Source organism: Calonectris borealis, chromosome 6 (assembly GCF_964195595.1).
Source record: "Calonectris borealis chromosome 6, bCalBor7.hap1.2, whole genome shotgun sequence".
NCBI classification, from domain to species: domain Eukaryota; kingdom Metazoa; phylum Chordata; class Aves; order Procellariiformes; family Procellariidae; genus Calonectris; species Calonectris borealis.
This window is the reverse complement of record NC_134317.1, coordinates 38574583-38592884: the sequence shown is the minus strand read 5'-3', so window position 1 is coordinate 38592884 and position 18302 is coordinate 38574583. Positions and strand designations below refer to the sequence as shown.

The following is an 18302-nucleotide window of genomic DNA, read 5'->3' as shown; positions in this document are numbered from 1 at the left end:
CTCTCCCAAAACTTTGGGGGTAGAGGGCTGCAAAGGGAATCGATTCCCTTCTGCCTTCCCCCGCAACCATGACAAGATGACTTTTCACACATCCATCAAACTTTGCATCAACCAGAAGTTCCACCCTCACTGCTATAAACAGATCCTAGTGCCTTAAAAGCATCTGTCCTGACCCAACGGTTTTCCCCCACTCTCTAAATCACCACAGCAGTGAGGAGGACGAGGAAATGGAGGAAGGTAGCCCCCAAAGACAGCCTGTATGGGACAAAGATGGTGGTGGAGCAGGTACCGCATGGCGGCAAAAAGGCCGTCAGAAGGAACGGAAAAAACGAGCAAGAGTAGCACTAGCGCAATTCTTAGACCTTTCTTATGAGAAAGCCTCCTGTGACTCATCGGAAGGGGTGCCTGCTGCTGCCAAACCTCCCACTGCAGAGCTCATCCTCTGCAGAAACCAAGGAAACTCTAATCCTGCCCTCGTCTTCCTCAGCTCCACCATTTAACAGTTGGTGCTTGTTCGCAGCATTGCTACCATCCCTCCCTCACTTCTACAGCTCCCCTCCACCAGCCACCCTTCCCCCAAAGCAACCAGGAGCTCTGGGACGTCCCAGAAACAACACCATGGAGTTGGGATGGTGGAGGGGTAGCAAGAAGCCCTGAAAACTGTCCTGTGATTTCTCTCAGATGTTCCTGACGGACCTCATGCGGTTCACAAGGGACTGATACATATTGCCAGGCTGTGTCCTACACGCTGGAGCCCATGGCTGAATCTTCAACCAGCCATCCAAATCACCTTCACTCTACCCATGCAAGCATTTCCAGGGACCCAGTCTGCCAAAACAGCCCGTGGCAAATGGTTTCATCATAACATGCTGCAAATAAGAGACAATTTGAATAATCAAGTTTGTTCTGGCTGCCCTGCGATATGTCTTTTCATATTGCTATAAAAGCATTTCTGACAAGACAAAAGGCACAGGAGGAGACAGGGATGAAGGGCATAATCCAGGTGGATTCTGGAACACAGAGAACACTCAGCCCTGTCTGAGATTTAACCTCATGCTCAGCCAGGAAAGCAGGATCAGCCACAAAGCAAACTCATCACATAAAACTAATGCACCCCAACACAGTGAAAGAGGAACACTTGTGAGGAAAAAGAAAATACAAACATTAGTAAGTTGACAAGACAAGGTCCTGGAAATGTTTAAATTATGAACTCGTGCTACATAGCATGCATTTTCAGCACCATACCTCTCAAACAGGAAAAAAGACATTTACAGTCTCAGTAAAGGAGGTGGTGAGACTGTGACTGAGGCCTGGTTTAAACTCTAAAAGATCTTGCAGGTGGGTTTTTCTCTTTAATTCTGACATTCATGCAAGACAGTGCCCTCAGTTTCACTACTGTACTGTAGGAGAGCTTAGAAAATCCAGCTGCATACTGGGTCCCTCTGTGCAAGGTGCTGGGCAAAACAGGAGACGGCTTCTATTATAACAGATTACTTAGAAGAGCCAAAACTCAAAAGGCAGTAGTGGTAGCGTTCTCCTCATTTTCAGGATAATGAAAAAAAGAACAATTAAGGGCCGTGGGCTTGTCCAAGGTCACACACAACCTCTGTTGCCAAGCCAAGCTGCAAGACCCTCCCAAAACCTCAGCCTAAGATCTTTCCATCCAAACCACTGCCGAAATCTTGGAACCAGCCTTTAACAAAGGATTTGGGGGTTGGTTGCTTCTTTTTTAGCAAAGACTGGGTGAACATTTTATGCAATGCCTAAAATAGTATCCAATATCATCAATGATGTAGATTAAGAGGAATAAGTCTACTGAACAGAAACTGCACCACTCTGGTAAAAATAGCCCTGGAACAGGGAATTTTCTTTTTATTCGTTATTGTCTTACCACTTATAACAGTACTGGGGATGGTTGCCTGCTGGAGAGGTTGAGAGGACACGGATGCTTCACCAGACTCTGTAAATATTGCCTGTTCTTCTGCAGTAGTAATAAACATCAGACTATCCTATTTTACCAGCCATTTGAGGGACAACCTTGTTTTTCTTTTTTTCCCTCCTTGAGGGGGGGAAAAACAGAATAGAAGGGCATTAATTACTTCTGGAAAAACACATGCAGTATAGCACACTAGCTCTTTCACTAGGACTACACGGTGAGGAAGGCTGAGGCTGGAGTGACCGTCTGTATCTCTATGGTTACTGACAAGGGAGAGGATGAAGGGTGGGGAGGAGTTAGGAAAAGCTGCAGCCTGACTTAGCAGCTTCAGTGGGTAACAAGGTGCAAAGGATTTCAAGGCAGGTTAGAAAGTTTCAGGGGGCCCGGGTTTTGTTTTTAGTCTCCCCGCCAAAGAACAAGCGCGCAAGAGCTGGTCCACCCACCTCATGCAGCCAGCCCCTCCAGAGCCTTTTCAGTTGCGCTGTTTCCTTTACGCCAGCGGTGCCCCCAGCTTCGTATTCACAGCAGATTTCAACATCTTTACGGGACTTACCTGTCCTTCCTCCCAGGCTACCAATAAAACAGGCCTGCACTGGTGACATTGCCCTTCCCCAGCATCCATGCAAAGGCATCCCTTCACGCGAGTATCACGGCCAGCTCTCCCATTAACCCCCCAGCTGACACAACACGGGCTTCTGAGCGGCATGCTTATATAAACGAGCCTTCAAAACCCTGGCAAATTAAGTCCTCTCTTTCCCCTATCTCAGCTTATTTGTTTTAAACCTGTCAGACAGATATTTTCAGGCATGATCTCTCTTTTGCGAATCCAAGCTGACTCTCCTCAACTAAATAATAGATATGAGGAATACCTAGAAAGGGATCTCCTATTCCCATTTTGCTCTGTGCCAGCATGTCACTGAAATCAAGCTGGAAGATGTACGATATTCAAATCCTCCAGGCCTGCTTTTCAGAACCACCAATTCTGGACAGAACCCTTTGAAGCTACCAGATAAATGTATTCTTGGATTTCCTTAGGAAATCCTTGGTTTCTAGCTTAGAGACCAGCGAAAACAAAAGAATAGGAAAGCAAAATTCTTGAAAGGTGTTTGTTAGCCCCCAAACCTTGTACGTAGATCTGTTTTAGTTACTAGTAACAGCTGCAACACAAGCTTTTGTGTAATAACCCCATAATAAACCATCACCTCTGTCCTGGGTACGGCACATGGAGGGGAACAGCCCAGTCTCACCGCTCCTTCAGCCCACTGCTTCTTGGTGCCAGTGTCAGAGACAGCTGGGCAAAACACCCCAAGCTCAAAATCCGTCCACAGAGGAAAAGCAAAAAGCAAAAGAGACGAGTGAGGGGTCACACCCCAAATTTTGACATGGCAGAAGCAAACCTCCGTCCCAGAGAACCACTGAAACACCACTAAACTCATCTGATGCGTCCCCATCAGCACAGCCTGCAAGCGCCTTGTCACCAACACATTGGGCCCAGTGATTTCCCCACTGCCCCTGGATGACAATTTCAATTTTCAGTTGGTTCCTTGAGCCTGCAATATCAGAAATAATTGATAGCACCAACACTCCTGCAGAAATCAAAGCCGCCTGAGAGTGCCATGACTTTCCACAAAACCAGATCGCTGAACTGCACGCATCCACGAGCACAATGTCTTCAGAGGTTGCGAGACAGACCTGTGCAGTCAACCCTGTGTTATTAGGAGGCTCAAAGATTATACAAGCTAACACAAAGCTCCTCTCTGACCCTCCCAAGCCACTGGAGAGTCTACAATAGATTCATTACTGTTTTAAACATGTAGGTGGAGGAGGCGGGTTTGTTCTTCTTTTCCATTTTTATTTCGTCTTTAATTCCACTTCCAGCAGGGAGCTAAACTGCATAGTTTTGCATTACCACATAAAGTAGTAGCTGTAGTGTTATAGCCACAACAAGCTAAGGTCATAATGGAAGGCAAGTTTTCAGGGAATGGCATTTGCTCTTATCAGAGCAGCGGTGGTGCACACAGCAGTCAAAACGCAAGTGATAATCCTCCGGCCTACCTAAACATACCATTTTTCCTACAAATCCTCCCTCACATGCCAACAAGGGATGGAGGCAGCTCGCGTGGCCACCACACACACCAAACCCTGTGAGGGACTCGGGATTCGCGACCACCCCCGAGATAAATGGGAGGATGAGGTTTTGTCAGTCTCTCAGAAACTGAGTTTTTTCTAAATGAAAATTAAGAGTTAAGGGTGTCAGAAAAAGGCAAAGATAGACTGACATAGTTAAAAACAGCGCTTGTGGTGTTGTCTTGACTGTTAGAAGGTAACCAACTGCTTTTTCTAATTCCAGTTCTTAAAATCCCCCTTGCCACTACCTGGCTCTTTGTTCCAAAGCGTCCTCCCAGCCCTCTTCCAAAAGCTGCTTCATTCTCACTCCTCCTGTTCCATTTGCTTCCCACTCTTCCCCTTTCGCCTCCATCACTGTCCTCTCGTCTTCTCGCATCCTTCCTTTACCTCCTTCTTTCTGATACCTCCCCCCAAGAGGTAAAAGACAGAAAAGTCAAAAGCCTGAACAGCATCTGCTGTATGACATCTGTCGAGCATTGCGTTACTTATTCTGCTTGCCTGCATTAGTCCTTCCTCCACAGCTTCATGCTGTCTTTAGGGGCAATTCTGCCCTTCGCGCTCTGCTTGCAGAGAAAAGGAAAGCGATTGCCCAACACACTCAGATAAAGAGAGGTGCTTAAACGAGGCTCCCAAAGGTGTATGATCCAAACCCACCAGTTAATGCTGAAAACCATGGTCAACTTTCCCGTTACACCTCTGCTTAGACTGAGAGACACTCCTGAGAGCATGTCACGGTTGGTGCCAGCCAGTTCAACCCCAGCCTTACCTCAGGTTAGCCACAGGTGCTCTGGTAGCCCTTGAGCACACACAGCCCTTGTCCCGGTGGGTGTCTGCGTGAAAGCCGGTCCTACCATGAGCATCGTAGAGACACACTGAGGGCTTCTCCATCCTACCACATGGCTTACGACTAGAAGAAAATACTGCGGATACAAACCCTACCACTTCTTCTCATCTTTTCTCTCTCCTGGCCTACCAGTGGGGTGATGAATCAAGACAAAAACTTGCCTACAGTAAAATATCACAGCTACGGTGACAGAATTTATTCAAATGTCAGTTTGTACTTCACTTCACCATGTAACCTAATGTTTTTCAATTAACTGTCATGTCATACCTCATCACAGAAGCTTTAGTTATTATTCTGTATTACATTTATAAATAAAATATTTTAAATTCATGAATCGTTGAATCAGATTTTGCATGACCTGCAATTAAAATATAAACTCTGAGCTGGCATGGCCTTAAACATATATAAAGCAATAACTGCAATGTAAAAGACACAAATTTATCTGTTTTGTCTAATCATACATTTTGGGCAGTTTTTTAATTTAAATACCATTTCTATTTAGGACAATGCGTAAGCAAACGCTTAAGTTCTGGTTCAGTCAGTGGGATGTTGGCACCTAGTGAAATGCAGTATTGAAAATAGAGGTTTTCCTGAAATGGGTCTGTATCTGTGATCCCTTTCAGAGAAAAGGATTTGCTCCTTCATTTTCATAAGTCAATTTAAAGACCCACCTGTTTTCAGAGATATCTTCCCTAGCAGCTAAGTACTGCCTTCCTAAAAGTTGCCATCTAGTTATTTTCTCCCATGTCCACACTTTCCTTCAAGAAATTTAAAAAAAAAAAAAATGGTTAGCCGTAATAACTCACGGCTTTTCCTCGACAGCAAAACCAACGAGACAGGCAATAGAAATGGCAGCAACATGTAGTAACGTGTAGCAGAATTGGTTTGAACAGCTTCTCACTTCGCAATGCTGTATGTAACGAAGGCAGTCAGGCAGAAACCCATGAAAGAGCTACCAGCAGCTGAGCCGCGCAGAGGGGAAGCAACTCTGTCCTCACTACGAAGGAGAGGCGAGAACAGCCGCCTTAGGAGGACGCTGCTGACCAGTCAGCCTGACCCACAGGGGCACAGATGTGACACTGCCAGCACGATGCAACAGCTTACTCCCTCTTCGCGTGGGCATCCAGGTCCTTTGCGTGGAGATGAGCCTCTCCAATAGCTCTCTTCACAGACTGCAGACTTCCAGTAAAACCAACCATAATTAATAGCCACTTCGACCTCTAAGACAAAGCCCAGCTAAAATCACCAGAAACCCTTGCCCGACTTCAGTGCATTTGGATCAGAACTTGCACTTCACACACACTCTTGTAGCGCTTCAGATAAAGGCAAGGAGGGCTGGCAGCGTGCGCACTCTGCGTTACAGATATCCTCTTTGCAGAGGACCCTGTTGCAAAGGGCTCCTTAATGGATTTTGACTGTTGCATTTACTGTGAAATGAACATAGCAGATACTGCAGGCTAATTCATTAGCTACTTGTGATTGATTCTTGTTTTCATCACCATAAAAGCAGATTTCCTGTGGTTAACATAATGATCCCAATTCCCTCTTTGCTTACACACATCTAAGTCAGCCACAGCTCCACTGAGTCCACAGCAGTTGCTACATCAGGACTAAAATGGGTTTAATGACTGGAGACTTGGATTGGGTAACTTAAACATAGATTTCATTCACCCTGGTCTCACAGCGCTGTCCAAAATGATTTTTAAGCTCTTTGTGCATGAGAATTACTTCCCTCATCTCTACCAGGTAGCTGCCTCGAGGGTGAAAAGCAGCAGCTGTTTAACAGCGCTCAGTTACACTGCCCATGAGCTCCAGGTACGAAGCGAAGAGTGCCACATCCAATCGCCCTCACCAGGGAGACTTTTGGGAGGTGTAACGTGATTATAGTCACATGTGGTTTATCAGAAGGGGATGGAAGACAAGAAAGTCATTAGGCAAAATGGAATTTCAGATAAATGGAGGACCTTGGAACTTATCTGATATACCTCAAGGGACGTGACCTTCTTTTAGATGAAGAACCACCTCGATCAATGGCATTTTAGATGACAGGCCCAAACGGCAGCACTGCTACTAAAGCAGGGAACTTCTCCTGCTGCTTCAACCACAGCCACGGGAATTCTTGCTCCTGTAAGCCATCCGGACACTGGTTTACACTGTATTCAAAGGATGGTATTGTTCAGCAGAGCAGTGACCCTACAGCAACACTAGAGCACTGATGAAAATATGATCTGGAATTAAAAGGTGAGGATAGAAAGAGAAATTGCCAGTCTCTGCTCCTCTACCATCCTACCACGGTTTATTTGGAAGATTTCCGTTCAGATTGACAGGCAACAGGGGAAAGCACGGACAGCTCAAAAGACAAAGGGTTTATGCTCTGTACAAGGCTCCTGAGATACACAGAACCATAACAGAAAGACAGAAATAAGAGTTTAGCAGCTTTAACAACAAACTATACCAGTACAGAAGAAGAATAGTCAGAGACCAATACAAGTACACTAACCTTTTTAAGAGTCTGAATATTCAAATAAAAGTCATGCAAAAACCAGAGACAAACGTCATGTAACTAAGGGACAGCAAAAGCACAGGAATACAATCAGAAAAGCTAAGGAACAAAATGAATTATAATTAGCAAAGAACATAAAAGGCAACTAAAAAAGATTCAATATGATCTGAAAAGCAGACAGGGCAAGTCACGGTTCAGCAGAGAGGCACAGCGAAGATGATGCACAGAAGGGTAGGATTCAACATATTCAACATTAGCCTCAATTTTCACAACTAAGATCAACTGTGAGCAAATACTGCATGCAATTAATTTTAAAAAAAAGCAGAACATCGGGTCAGAATAGGAAACAGCAGCTTAAGAAACACTCAAAACAAGACAGATGCAGCTCAGCAAATTTTGAGTCCTTCCTGACTCAAGAGCGGCATTCAAGGTTTCAGAACAGATCCCAGATCAAACATCGCACTCTCTCTTGAAAGGCAACTGCGGGAAATTATAAACTAGTGAGTTTAACCTCATCCCTGCAAAGATTTTGGAACAAATAAACAAACAAGCAGTTCACAAGCACCTACAGGACAGGAGCATGACTGAAAAAATACTACTGGCAATGACTTTGTCAAAAACAAATCCCAATAAATTAATCTCATTTCCTCCCGATTCTGCATTTATAAAATTTGGGTTTGACCCCAAGTTGGGATGAGCTTTTCACACTTAGACAAGCATATTCAAAAACTAAGATCATTGCAGCATACTGCAAAGCACCTCCCAAATCTAAAAGCAGGAAATCAAGAAAGAAAAGGACTGAACAGCATATTGAGAGACAAGACCTCAAACACATAACTAGATAAATCGGGAGTAAGTAGCTAGGCAGCAGCCTGGCAGGAAAAGGCTTACTGTGGGCAAAAAAGACAAATCACAATTTTATTATCCTAATGGGGATGCTGTCCCTAAAACACTGGGATAATTATTCCATTTTCTTTGTTGGTGGTGATGTCTCAGCTGGAGAAGTGCCAAAATTTGGGGTTTGCACAGTAAGACAGACATTGGCAAGCTGGGGAGAGTCCAGAGTACAGCAAAAGGGAGAGTTTGGGAAAAGAGTCTTCTAATCTTTCCTTGTAAAGCACATGTTTTCAGATAGGTTTCTCTAAAGTACAGAAAACCAAACAGTAATAAAAATCTTCCAGAGTATTTCATTTGTGAAGATAAAGCAAGAAAGCAATCACATTCTAAATCAACAGGGGGGGAGGAAGGGATAAAAGAAGAATTCACTGGGCTAATTAAAAGCAAAGATGATTTTTTGGTGAGGTATTTAAAAAAAAAAAAACACAAAAAACAAACCTGCTACTGAGGAAGTCAAACAATTTATTTATGTATTTATTTTTATAAAAAGAGCACTAAGGACAGTGTCTAGACATGCTGGCATCCTCCTCGGAGTGAACGAGGATCCTGTTGTCCTATCCTACAGGCGCCTGGTTTCTATAACCATGCAACTGTGCATAGATCGAGCAACTGGTTCAGCCCCCAGCAAAATTCAGCTGGGCCCCAGGACTGATTTATTTATTGCCTCCTCTCCATCCTTCAGCGGCCTTCCCGAGAAGCCCAATCAGGATCGCCGGTGCAGAGCACGGCACTGCACCAACACTGCTCCCTCTACACCTTTTAGTCTGGGCCAGCCATGGTGCTGGGGACCTCAGCCTCAGCCCCAACCTGCCATTAGGGCTAGGGTTTAGCGAGCCCCAAAGCCTGCAGCTCCAGGGAAAAGGCGTGCCATGGGGAGCACAGCACTGCACCAACATTGCTCCCAGTACGTTAACATGGTCTCTCAGAGGACAAGGCAGCTGTGACAAGCCCTGCAGCTCTTCCTCGTGAATCCCACCTACTGCTCCCCAGTGCCACTGAGATCCTAAGCTAGGAGCAAACAGTTTTACTGCCATCCCCCAGACTTCCAGCTGGTCCACAGAGTGGGACTGGTTCAGATGAAGGTGTTTGTCCACTCGTTAACATGAAAGTAGAGACTGAAGAACACAGATGCTCCTAGCATTTGCAAGAAGGCTCCCGACCTCTTTTTGAAAGGGTTCAGAATCCAAGTCAGTCTTTGGGGCACGACGGTTCTTATCTTTGAGCAAAACCCCAAGCAACGATGCAGAACATGCGAGTGAAAAACCAGGAGCGCAACACTATTAAAAAAGACCGCTAAAGGAACGAAGAGGAGAGAATAAATGGAATAACTAATACACATTTGCTCCAAGGTTCTCTCTGCACCAATTGGCAAAAAGAATACAACTGAATCATTAATAATTGAAGGAACTTGAAGACAAAGGCATTCTCAGCCAACATTAGATAAAGGGATGAAAGAGGGCTATAATCAGAATTCTGACGATGGTATCATTGGGGGGGGGGCTGGGAAGGAGGGGATTATATTTAAAAGAAATGGTTCCTTTGTAAAATGGGAGCAAGCATTCTCATTACTAATGCAGACAGACGCATCTGAAAGACCTTATTCAGCTGATGGTGTCACTGAACGCCCTTTTGGATACAAGCTCTCCACTAATAATATTAAACAAGGATAGGAGACTGCTGTAGCAAAATATGAAGTGTCATTTGTTTGTATTTTTTAGCCTCATAAATCATTAAGGGATGAATATTAACAAGCATCCAGCTTTCTGAGCTGTTTCTTTACTCTGATGATTCTCTGCACGTAGTTAATGGGATATTTAAACCAGCTTAAGCTTTCACTGCTTTTAGAAGTTAGCCGTGCAGACCAAGTCAGGACCAACATTACTAGCAAAACACTCTGGATATCCCTTCTCAGGAGATGAATCTTGGACAGAGGAACTTCCACCAATACCTTTAAAGGCCATCGGCTACAACTTCAAAAACAGTACAGAAAAGTTCAGATTAGATGAATTTCCTAGGAGGCAGGGGGGTGGGGAACCAAACCCAACTCACAACTCTGCATCATCTGCAGAAAGGACTAGTAGCAACCTGTCATGAAACAAAAGCTCACACTGTCAGGGTAACCAACTCCAAATTAACTATTGATACATTCACCCAAAAAGCTATTCTTTCAAACCTTTCCAAGCCCCAGGAATATGGTAGTGCAAACCACAAAGCAATGTTCAGAATTACACTGCAACATCATCACTCACCACAGCTAAGTCGATGGGAAACAACCAATCCACTACTCTGCAGGAAGTTAAGTCAAAACATGCAACAGAGCGCCACAACATAGCACAACCTGTCTGCAGTCCCACCTGGACAAAAACCACAGACAGGAGGAGGGTGGCCCTCCTGCAGCTGTTCACAACCAAAGGACTTCTTCCCAACGCTACGTGAAGATGGCATTTTCTGGTCTACCAGCTTTGCTTAAGTCACCTTCTGCTGTCCTCTGAATATCCCCACAGCAATCAACAGGACGACTGGAGCTGTAACAGTTAGTCAACCAGGTAAATGTGGCAGGACAGTCCCTACAGAGCCTGTTCTTAGCTGTACTCTGCAGGTACATGCATGGAGCCACAGAAGCATAATGAACAGAGTCCAGTTTATGAGGACAGTGGGTTGTTTGCGGTTTTTTTGCATTACCTTCTTTTAGACGCTGGGGATCTCTAACATGTAGACTCACCTGGCTTTTGGGCACCGTTATTTTCTTGAGTCTCCCTGGGATCACGTCTCTTTGCAGATCTTGCTGCAAGCTTGGAAACATTTAGCCTGCTGTGCCGCGGCTCAGCAGCATTTCAGTGAGCAGAGAGGGAGCTCCAGGGGCCATTCACCCCATCCACCTCAATACAAGCCTCCCCCAAAGACACACACTTACCTCCCACAACTGAGCCTTGACTTTAGCTCAGACTAGAAACCGAACGCCAAGACAACTCAAGTATGTTAAACTTGGGATTCACCTCACTTAATAGCAGCCCTTATTCATAGGACTTGCAAATTGCCTGATATTTCGTACTGCCCTCATTAATCATTTTTAATTGCTTTCCAGTCAATGCAAACCAAAAACCTCAGAACTTGGACAACTGGCAACATTTCATTGCTTACACTCAGATATAAATCTTCTGCCTGACAGAGCTTTTACTGGATAAGAGATTAGTGGAAAAGGAATGGGGTTTCATTATAGGATTTATTCTCTATTCATTGCATATGTGAGGTTTTTAAGGGACAAAATCAGGGACTACCAATCCTCTCTTCAACTTAATTTCTTATTCTTTCCTATTTAGAGACTAAATTTTGAAGAACAGAGAAAGAAATATTTCTTGCACTTCTTAATAAAGGGAAACCATGAAAAGTCATTAATAAATCATGAACAGCTTTACTAATAAAAAAAAAACCCATAGGGCCACGCAAAAATAACCAGCTTACACACACAAAAAAACAGCATGCAAACAAAACACAAGAAACCTACACCTGCTGCAGAGAGTTGCAGGTCAAGAGTCAGAAAGTTCACATCTGGTAAGGCTGCCTGAGCCTTCGTTAACTTGTGATATTTCTCCAGGATATTTTGATTCTTTGCTACAAGATGTCATCTGTTAAGGCCATCAAAGGACTGGGAGCTCTAGAAACACTCACACTAAGTGTTTCTCAAACAGCATCCACTGGTTACACCTGGGTGCTTGGAAATCATCTGAGCTTTAACTACTGCAGAGCTGAGAAACACACTTTTCTTCCAGCCCTTTTTGTTCCGCCAGCAGATTGTATTTGCTGATGCTTCTTGCTGGATTTAGGCCACTTCCAGTTGCTGACCCCCGTTAGTCCACCAGGAGGGGGCCCTAATGAAACCAGCTTTCTCAAAATAGATTTTCGTTTTGCTGCTCTTCCCCACTCTTACATTCACAGATCTCTCCTCTGCTCTCTTCTCCAGTCGATCCTGAGGGCAGGGTTCCACATTACAGAGGCAAGCCACGTAAGGAGCATACGCCAAGGTTCAGTGAAAGACACCAGCAGGACGAAAGGGCCTTCTTTTCCTTACACCTTTTGGAGAGACTTAGAGTACCTTCTCAGTAAAAAGACATCTCTACACATGCCCCATCTACTGACTATCAAAGAGACCAGCTGATTCCCGTCTCCCACCTTTCCCAAATTCCAAAATACTGTTAGTCTAGAGTTTAAGAGGACCTATCAACCATTAAACACAGCTAAAAGCTGTGAATACTTGGAAGTATTCAAACCTTTTTAAAAAAAATAAAAGCATGAGCTTATCTTATCCTCTGATTTCTGCTCCCTGAGTCACTCCCCCTGATGGTGGGGAAAAAAACAAGAGCAGCTCTCCCCCCCTGCACCTCACAAAGCTTTCAGGCTAAGAAAACATCATCTTCTCCTGAAAGATTTCGGATAATTCTGAAATGTTTCTGTGTTATAAATATAGGAGCAAATGTAAATAAACCTAAAATTAGACAAATGTGGAATACACACTTACATTACTAGCACTCCATTTCTTCCATCTTTTTTCCCTTGTTCTTCAACCTATTTGGTGTAACATTTAACAATTTTAACATCTCTTTCCCCGTTCTGCTGCTTCTTTGCATCTCTATATTCTCTTCCACTCAATTTCCCATCTTTCTTCATTATCCATGTCCTCAAGACCTGCATCAGCTCTGCCACAGCACCTTGCTTGCTGTCGCTGCTGCGGGCTGCGCCTACCCTCTGCCCAGGCCCCCCTCGAAGGCCTGCAATCTCCCAGCCCTCCCAAGAACAAGGCTTCCACAGCCACATCACACTCCCCCCGCATGCTGCAGATCCTTGGGTACATGCTAAATGCACGTCCCCAGCCAGGTCATCCTGCACGTGGCAAAAATGCTCACTCCCCACCATGCCCCAAACCCACACAGTGTCCCTGGTGCATCCTTTGCTGCGCTCCTCCACCCTCTGCCTCTCATCCTCCCTCGTCCCCTGCCCCACTTCATCCTAAGCAGACCAAGTGCTGCTTCATCATCTCACAGTGGTGTCAGGAGGCTCAAATAATTACTGGTTTGCAATGCATGCCTCAATCCTCAAGCGAAAGCTGTTCAGCACATGTGCTGGACCCCATTGTCAAACTGCTTTCAAAAATTCAATAAGCATGCCATTGGGGCAAGCCAAATGGAGCAGTGTTTTCTCTCTACTTTCCCCATCTAACCTTAAAGCCTTTTTCCTTGCCTCTTTCCATCCCCTTGAACAAGGAAGAAACCAAGCGTAGGAGCTTCTCTATATAAAGCTATATTTTATTAATAAGTATATGCATTGGTTCAGATTGACTCCAACATATAGCCAAGGTAGAAATAACTGAACACTACTTTATTTTGTTACGCCTTGGTAGAAATGATTTTACACTTCAGTAACCTGAAAAACAAGTCACTGTGACCAGCAAATGCCTTCTACCCTGCAACAAGCAACCTGAAGGCAGAAGGCAGAGTGCAAAAGGCAGGTATCACTTGAAGATAAAAGTCTCCTGACAGCATGCCCCTAATATCCATGCACTGAGCAGATGCTTGCCATCTGATAGAGAACTCAGAGAACAAGATAAACTAAAAAGCTTAAGGCTTTTTTTGCTATCTCATTTTATTTTTATTCAACTACTACTCCACATGTTGCTATTTAATTTCTGTGGCTCAAGGTTTCGCCCCTTTAAAAGGCCAAACGACTCTCTCGTCCTGAATTAATCTTTCATTCCTGAAAAGCACTGGACTGAATCTCCTTATTTCCCCCTGGGTACACCAAGGGTAGTGACAGCTGATCCCTGCCTGCACTGCCCAGTCAATTATTATTACTTTCCTTCTGAAGCCCACAAAGACTCTTCAGGAGTGAAAGCTCTCCCGGCGCGAGGGCACTGCGCAAACACCTGCTAAGAAATGAATGCACAAGACGAGGTAATGGGTGGGAGGAGGAAAGAGGCTGTAAGGGGCAAAGTAGCTCACTGGAACCAGAGGCAAGAGCCCAGTCCAGCTCCTGCATCTCTGCCCTGATTTCCAGAGAGGGGGTGAGAAAAGATTTCCCGCAACCAGCTTTTTCCCCACATTTGACCTTCCTTACCCACTAGCAAGGCAAAAGATTATTGTATTGTTTACATTTTATCTACACTGCAGCAGCTTGAGGTCTCAGTCCCAAACCAGCCCCAGAGTACTAGGTGCTGCACCCGCTTGCACCAAGCTTATCAGCTACACAGCAAACAAACGACAATGTAGATACAGATGGACAACGCCTGTCAGCTGCAGGATGAGGTGCCATCTAGGTGGGACCTGTTGACGCACTGCATGATGTGGGAATCCTCTGGGGACAGCAAGGTGCCTTGGCTGTCGTAAGATGCTTCCTCGCATCTCCCAATCCACGTGGAGGGGAGGCAGGGAAGAAAGCAAAGGTGATGCAGCTTGAAAATTGGCAGCAAGTTCTGCAGGGACTGGGAATAGGACTAACACACACACAAAAAAAAAAACCAAACACCACAAAACCAAACAAAATCCCCGTAAGCAAAGAGCAGTCAGGTCCAAACCATTTACAGTTCGTGCTGACCTTGGCCAAACAAATCTAAGGTCTCTACCGGTCTCTCTAACTGAAAGACAGCCAAACCCCTGATGTAGCCAGGTCCCTTCAAGCTCTTAAAAACTGAAAATTAGCCCAGAGAATTCTTTAAGATAAGAAAAATAGAAAAGAAAAATAGATTTTTAAAAAAAAAAAATTCTGTCTTACCTGAAGATTCAGAGAAATGACGCTGCACTAAGCGAAGCCCAACCCTACATCAATGCCCTGCTGAAAGCCTGGCTGCTCTCGGGGAAGAGCCGACCTGAGCAAAGCCTGACCTTAGGGACCAAAGTTTGGGAAGAGAGAGGAGGGGCCCCTCCAGGCAAACCTCTCCCCGGTGAGCTCCTAGCAGGAGCAGAGGCTCCAACGGAAAGGCCCAGCAAGGGATAGATGGCGCAGAGCAAAGCCCAAGCTGACAAACAGCCTTATTCATTTGCTTGCTGTTTATTATGTATAAGCACGGCGCCATCTGCTTTACTATATCCTTCAAAAGGCTGCAGCAGCGAGAAGGCAGCCCGTTTGCCATCCTCCTGCAGCGGAGCACGGGCGAGGCAGGCTGCTCTGCGCGGAGGGGAGGCTGCCCCTTCCCCGAGAGGGCCCGCGGGAGCACCACTGAGGGGGCCAGGGGGCTGGGCAGGCAGGGACAGAGCCGGGGCAACGAGACCAGAAAACGGCTGAGAAAAGCAGAGCACTCTCATCTGACGTGGCCGGGTGAGTTGGGGTCCCATCGCAGGCTGAGCGCTGGCACTGCCGGCGAGGGGGAGCGAGGAGACTGCAGAGTCAGGAGGGAAGCGGGATTTTGGCCGTGCTCAGGAGAAGGCCCGTTTTCCTGGTTGTAACCGGAGCGCTGCCCGAGCTGGACGGTGCTTACTGGCACACAGCCCTCGGCAGTCTGGCTGCTCCAGCAGCCTTGGCGAGAGGAGGAACCCGCAGTCCTGCAACTTTTGCAGGATGCAACGTCGCTGCTTCCAGGGCCAATTCTCCTTCTTCTAACAGGGTCGTTCCCCGGACTGAGGGAAACTACCTTGGTGTCAAAGCACTACGTAAGATTGAGGCCCAGGTCACTGAAGAAGTTTGTTTACTGATTTCAGAGCTGGGTGGCTTCAAACGAGGAGACATGAAAGGGCGCCTTGAGGTTGCCACCAAATGCAACAAAGCTGCAAGCTATGGGACTGTTCACTGAACATGTGCACATCTCACACGGTTTTGGGGATCCCAGTACCAGATCAGTCACTCATCCCATCCCACCAGTGATTACTGCCATCCTCTCCCCCATACATGCCCAGCATGAGAGACTGGTAAAGCCTCAGTGCAGCCCTGTGAAATCAAATGCTAGAGAACTTCATATATATATATATATATATATGTATGTATGTGTATATATATACACACACACCCCACATAACTGTGAAACACCCCATCTGCTCACGTTACAACACTTTAAACGCATGCAATTAACTGAACTGAAATGGCATAAGGATCTGGATCAGTCAGTGTCTTTTTCCCCGACGCCCACTATTTCCACCTCTCACCCTAACATATGGAATGCCATCTGAATTACTGAATGGATCATGCTAAAACTGGAGTCTGTAAAATCTATTTTTAATACAGATTACGGGGGGATATTGTCAGTCCGTGGTGCAGCATTGTTTGTCTTACGAGCTTGGTCTGTCACTACTTCTGGCAAGCCCCACTTCCAGCGCTGACAACTAATCTCCAAACTCTTAAATATTTTTCCTGGGTGCTCTGAAATAAAACTCAGCTTCTTTCTGAGTTCCCTGGCGGGAACTTTGCAGGAATAGTAGGTCAGGCAAGAGTTAGTGCACTGCAGTTTTTCCAGCCTGCTACTGCCATTTGGAAGTAGCCATGGGATGCCCAACAAGGATGCCCAGCTTTCACTGTCAAAGCCACCAAGGTATCTATTAATCAAACATTTAGGGCTGTTAACCTGAGCTTTCATGAAACATCAGAGACACACAAATCATGTGCTGCCCCAAGAAACAGCTGGACAAGAGTCTATACATTTTTCGTCCTCTGGTACTAACTGGGAGGGTACAGCTTTTTCAATCCCCCCCCATGAAAGCCCCTCCACCCTTAGGAGCCACAATAACATGGTCAAAGTCCTGGCAGGAGAAATAACTGGAGCAACCTGGTTTGTTTATATGCTGATAATTAAATCCTCATGCAAAGCTAAGCAGACTCACAGTAAAGATCCAGCAGCAGACACAAAAACACAAAATCTCTCTACAAGGCCACAGCAAGCTCTAGTAGGCATTTTAAAGCCACGGCAGGTCAGGTCGGCCAGGTTATTATTAGCTCTGAGCAGCCCACACCTCAGTGTTAGCATACATTACCTGAAATTGCAATGGTTATCAAGAACTGCATTTTCTCCTACCCTTGAAAATCAATTAAACCATTATCAATCTCATTTTTACAGCCAAATGCACCATCAGCAGTGCAGACTCAATCCAAAACCAATGTCAGATAAAAGGCTTCAGGTGAGGTCATACTGAATTAGAGGGAACACGTGCCAAAAGAAAGTGATTTCTGGACAGTAACTACTCCTTTCCTTTTAACCTACAGAGGCTCATCAGAATCAAGCTCCACTGGAAGCATTTTCTTCCACAATGAATTTAACAATTCAGAGAAGAGTAACACACCCACATAGAGGACCATGTGGATGCACAGTTTCTAACTGATTCCAGAAACGATGCTCACATTTGCATATTAGATTTTACCTGAGGAAACACAGGTGCTGCCTAGGCAAAATGGGAGGGTGGGACCAATCCCACATTTCCAGCTCTGGCTGGAGACGGACAAGCCAGTGGTTCACAGAGTTCCCAGCAGTTGGCAAAGGGAAGTTGGGTGCACTGAAGCAGCTTTAAAAGTGTTTAACAAAGCAGAAACTGGAACTGATGTGTCATAAAACACTATCAATTACCATGAAACTGTTACTTCATTTTAATGTACCACAAATCTAAGCCTGCCTCTTCAGGGTACCACCATTTCATGAGCAGAGGCAGCTTAGAGCCTCACACTTAAGAAGTTTTCACGTTTCCTCTCCCCTCAATGAGAAAGAAATTCCCAGTCATTCCTTCCTGGTTACTCTCTGCAGGACTCTGAAACTTCAGAAACGCTCTCACATCTTTCCCCGCGACACTGACATTTGTTGGCAAGGCTGTGCCTTCTTGTGTATCAGCAGCAGATCAGGCTTTCACCCTTTACATACAAACTCCCTTTCCTCTCCACCACTCTGCACTATAGACATTCTATTTTGCTTTCCCTGATGTAACCACAGGCCAAAGGATCTGAAGCATTTTAAAGCAGGGCTAGGATCCTGCATGGATTAGGCATCCACGTAAAGGAATAGAGAGACCTTGTGCTCCCACAAAAGCTGTCTT

The 18302-nt window shown here is 45.4% G+C and overlaps 1 protein-coding gene across 5 annotated transcripts in view; it reads right to left on the bottom strand.

Annotated features, from left to right (window-relative positions):
- MAP2 (microtubule associated protein 2) overlaps positions 1 to 18302 on the bottom strand; it is a 232972-nt gene that overhangs the window by 137315 nt on the left and 77355 nt on the right. Inside the window, exon 1 of one of the 5 annotated variants that reach the window (XM_075153708.1) lies at positions 15605 to 15795. The exons of 2 other annotated variants lie outside the window; for them this stretch is intronic. The gene's annotated coding sequence lies outside the window, so the exon portion shown is untranslated. Of the gene's footprint in view, positions 1 to 15604; positions 15796 to 18302 lie in introns of those variants that run through there. 2 more of the 5 variants (XM_075153711.1, XM_075153712.1) reach the window with 2 other exon arrangements.